The sequence below is a fragment of the Triticum dicoccoides genome, chromosome 5A, assembly GCF_002162155.2.
Source record: "Triticum dicoccoides isolate Atlit2015 ecotype Zavitan chromosome 5A, WEW_v2.0, whole genome shotgun sequence".
In the NCBI taxonomy this organism is placed as follows: domain Eukaryota; kingdom Viridiplantae; phylum Streptophyta; class Magnoliopsida; order Poales; family Poaceae; genus Triticum; species Triticum dicoccoides.
The window spans coordinates 265,621,466-265,626,463 of NC_041388.1; positions in this window are offsets into that span (position 1 = coordinate 265,621,466).

Here is a 4,998-nt window from a genome sequence, read left to right on the forward strand (position 1 = left end):
ATATCATCAATGAACACCACGACAAACCTATCCAAAAACTCCATGAACACCTTATTCATCATACACATGAAATAGGCACGGGCGTTAATGAAAGTGCAACTATCCCTGGGTGGTTTTGGTAATTCCTAACAACATATAGCTCATTGAGCTAACATTATTCCAAGATTAATATTTCAGGAAAAGCTCAATGAATGGCATGGCATGGATGAGGAAAGTGGATCCCTCAAAATTCTAACGACAAAAAGTTTGGCTCAAGCTTGAAGCTCAAGACTCTACATTTTATATTTTAGTGATCCAAGATCACATTGAGTCTATAGGAAAAGCCAATACTATCAAGGAGGGATGAGGTGTTGCTTAATGGCTTGCTTGCTCAAAATGCTTAGTGATATGCTCCAAAACCCTCAACTACCTTCCCACACCCACATATGACCTAAACCAAAAGTCAAACTCGGCCCCACCGATTCTTTCTATCCGGCACCACCGAGTTTCAAATGTCATAGCCACTGCCACAAACCCTAGGCAAATCGGTTTCACCGATAGGGATCTCGGTCTCACCGAGATGGGATTGTAATCTCTCTGTTTCCCTTCGTAATGTTTCGGTCTTACCGAGATGAGTGATCGGTCCCACCGAGATTGCAATGTAAACTCTCTGTTTCCCTTTTGTAACATTTCGGTCTCACCGAGATGAGCGAATCGGTCCCACTGAGTTTACCTGACCAACTCTCTGGTTAGCTTATTACCAAAATCGGTCCCACCGAGTTTGTGTAATCGGTCACATCGAGATTACGCTATGCCCTAACCCTAACCATATCGGTCCTACCGAGTTGCATCTCAGTCCCATCGAAAATCCTAACGGTCACTAGGTTTGCTGAATCGGTCCGACCGAGTTTAACCATTCGGTCCCACCGAGTTTGAAAAATTGTGTGTAACGGTTAGATTTTGTGTGGAGGCTATATATACCCCTCCACCCACTCTTCATTCGTGGAGAGAGCCATCAGAACATACCTACACTTGTGTTGAGGTCAAGATATTCCATTCCAACCATATGAATCTTGATCTCTAGCCTTCCCCAAGTTTCTTTCCACTCAAATCTTCTTTCCACCAAATCCAAATCCTATGAGAGAGAGTTGAGTGTTGGGGAGACTATCATTTGAAGCACAAGAGCAAGGAGTTCATCATCAACACACCATTTGTTACTTCTTAGGGAGTGGTGTCTCCTAGATTGGCTAGGTGTCACTTGGGAGCCTCCGACAAGATTGTGGAGTTGAACCAAGGAGTTTGTAAGGGCAAGGAGATCGCCTACTTCGTGAAGATCTACCGCTAGTGAGGCAAGTCCTTCGTGGGCGACGGCCGTGATGGAATAGACAAGGTTGCTTCTTCGTGGACCCTTCGTGGGTGGAGCCCTCCGTGGACTCGCGCAACCATTACCCTCCGTGGGTTGAAGTCTCCATCAACGTGGATGTACGATAGCACCACCTATCGGAACCACGACAAAAACATCTGTGTCTCCAATTGCGTTTGAATCCTCCAAACCCTTCCCTTTACATTCTTGCAATTTGCATGCTTTACTTTCCGCTGCTCATATACTCTTTTGCATGCTTGCTTGAATTGTGTGGAGATTGCTTGACTTGTGCTAAGATAGCTAAAATCTACCAAGAACTAAAATTGGGAAAAGGCTAGATTTTTTATTTGGTCAAGTAGTCTAATCACCCCCCTCTAGACATACTTTCGATCCTACAAGTGGTATCAGAGCTTTGGTCTCCATTTGCTTTGATTTCCATAGCTTTTGGCGGTGATAGCCTTGGTTTCATAACCTAGGAGAGTATGGCGTCTAGCAAGGGAAATTATCACTGTAGAGGTCCTTACTTTGATGGCACTAATTTTGCTTGTTGGAAGCATAAGATGAAAATGCATATTCTTGGACATAACCCCGCCGTTTGGGCTATTGTGTGTATTGGCTTGCAAGGTGAATTCTTTGATGGGAAAGAACCGAACCGTGAAGCTACCGCGGAAGAGTTGAAGATGCTGCAATACAACGCTCAAGCTTGTGATATCCTCTTCAACGGATTGTGCCCCGAAGAATTCAACAAAATCAGCCGTCTTGAGAATGCAAAGGAAATTTGGGATACTTTGATTGATATGCACGAAGGTACCGACTCCGTCAAGGAATCCAAATTGGATGTGCTTCAAAGTCAACTTGATAAGTTCAAAATGAAGGATGGTGAAGGTGTTGCTGAATTGTACTCTAGGCTTGCTCTTATCACAAATGAGATTGCCGGCTTAGGGAGTGAAGATATGACCAATAGATTCATCATCAAGAAGATCCTAAGAGCCTTGGATGGAAAATATGATACCGTGTGCACATTGATCCAAATTATGCCTGAGGGAGTCCTGGATTAGGGGGTGTTCGGATAGCCGAACTATACCTTCAGCCGGACTCCTGGACTATGAAGATACAAGATTGAAGACTCCGTCCCGTGTCCGGAAGGGACTTTCCTTGGCGTGGAAGGCAAGCTTGGCGATATGGATGTTCAGATCTCCTACCATTGTAACCGACTCTATGTAACCCTAACCCTCTCCGGGGTCTATATAAACCGGGGGGTTTTAGTCCGTAGGACAACATACACATCAACAATCATACCATAGGCTAGCTTCTAGGGTTTAGCCTCTCTGATCTCGTGGTAGATCTACTCTTGTACTACCCATATCACCAATATTAATCAAGCAGGACGTAGGGTTTTACCTCCATCGAGAGGGCCCGAACCTGGGTAAAACTTCGTGTCCCTTGCCTCCTGTTACCATACGGCCTAGACGCACAGTTCGGGACCCCCTACCCGAGATCCGCCGGTTTTGACACCGACATTGGTGCTTTCATTGAGAGTTCCTCTGTGCCGTCGCCATCAGGCCCGATGGCTCCTACGATCATCAATGGTGATGCAGTCCAGGGTGAGACCTTCCTCCCCGGACAGATCTTCGTCTTTGGCGGCTTCGCACTGCAGGCCAATTCACTTGGCCATCTAGAGCAGATCAAAAGCTACGCCCCTGGCCGTTAGGTCAGATTCGGAAATTTAAACTACACGGCTGACATCCGCGGGGAGTTGATCTTCGGCGGATTCAAACCACCGCCAAGCGCGCCGCACTATCACGACGAGCACGATCCAGCTCTGCCGCCGAACAGTGCCCTGGAGGCCGCATCCGCATCGGCTCCGACCCTTATTTCGGAGCCAACCACGCTGATCGAGGATGGGCGGTTGGATGCCACCTCGGGGGCTGTGATCCCAGCGGCGATTGAGCCGAACACCAGCCCCGTACTCTGTGAGACTCGTGACTCCATGGAGCCGGATTCTTCTCCGGACTCCGAACCCTCCGCGCCCTTGCCGATTGAATCCGATTGGGCGCCGATCATGGAGTTCACGGCTGCGGACGTCTTTCAGCACTCACCTTTCGGCGATATCCTGAAGTCACTGAAGTCTCTCTCTTTATGAGGAGAGCCCTGGCTGGACTACGGTCAGCAAGGTTGGGGTACGGACGATGAAGAAATTCAAAACCCACCCACCACCCACTTTGTAGCCAATGTCGACGACTTAACCGACATGCTCGACTTCGACTCCGAAGACATCGACGGTATGGATGCCGATGAAGGAGATGATGAAAAACGAGCGCCTACTAGGCCCTGGAAAGCCACCTCGTCATATGGCATATACATGGTGGACACCCCAAAAGAGGGAGAGGGCGATGGAACAGCGGAGGATGACCCCTCCAAGAAACAGCCCAAGCACTGGCGTCAGCGGCGCCGCTCAAAATCCCGCCAACACAAAAACGGTGATTCCAGCACGGGAGATAATAATACTCCGGAGAGTGCCGAAGAAAACCCCCTCCAGCAAGGTTTAGCACAGGAGGATGGAGAAACTAGCCCTCATGAGAGAGCGGCAGACAGAGAGGTCGAGGACGATAATTATATGCCTCCCTCCGAAGACGAGGCAAGCCTCGATGACGACGAATTCGTCGTGCCAGAGGATCCCATTGAGCAAAAGCGTTTCCAACGCAGGCTTATGGCCACGGCAAGAAGCCTCAAGAAAAAACAGCAACGGCTCCGAGCTGATCAAGATTTGCTGGTTGACAGATGGACCGAAGTCCTTGCGGCCGAAGAGCATAAACTCGAACACCCCTATAAGAGTTACCCAAAGCGCAGGTTGCTACCCCAATTAGAGGAGGAAGCACTTGATGCGGCCGAACAGCCACCTCGTGGCCGCGACAAAGAGGCCTCCTGGCCCTCCACTCAAGCCGCACCCCGTACCAAGGCACGGGAATATGCGCCGGACTTACAAGACATGTTGGAGGACAAGGTTAGGCAAACACGATCGATATACATATCGCGTGGGCACCCCACGGCTCGAGACGGTAACCGTCACGCCGGCCACAAATTCGGCAGGGCCGAACACAGTAGACAAAACTCATTGGAGCTACGTCATGATATCGCCCAGTACAGAGGCGCTGCACACTCACTGGGCTTTACAGACGAAATAATGGATCATCAAATTCCCGAGGGTTTCAAACCCGTAAACATCGAATCATATGATGGCACAATAGACCCTGCGGTATGGATCGAGGACTATCTCCTTCATATCCACATGGCCCATGGCGACGATTTTCACGCCCTCAAATACCTCCCACTCAAACTTAAAGGACCAGCTCGGCATTGGCTCAACAGCTTGCCAACAGGATCAATCAGTTGTTGGGAGGACCTGGAAGCCGCATTCCTCGACAATTTCCAGGGCACTTATGTGCGACCCCCAGACGCCGATGACCTAAGTCACGTAATTTAGCAGCCAGAGGAATCGGCCAGGCAATTCTGGACACGGTTCCTAACAAAGAAAAATCAAATAGTCGACTGTCCGGACGCTGAGGCCCTAGCAGCCTTCAAGCACAATATCCGTGACGAGTGGTTGGCCCAGCACCTTGGACAGGAAAAGCCGAAATCTATGGCAGCACTCACGA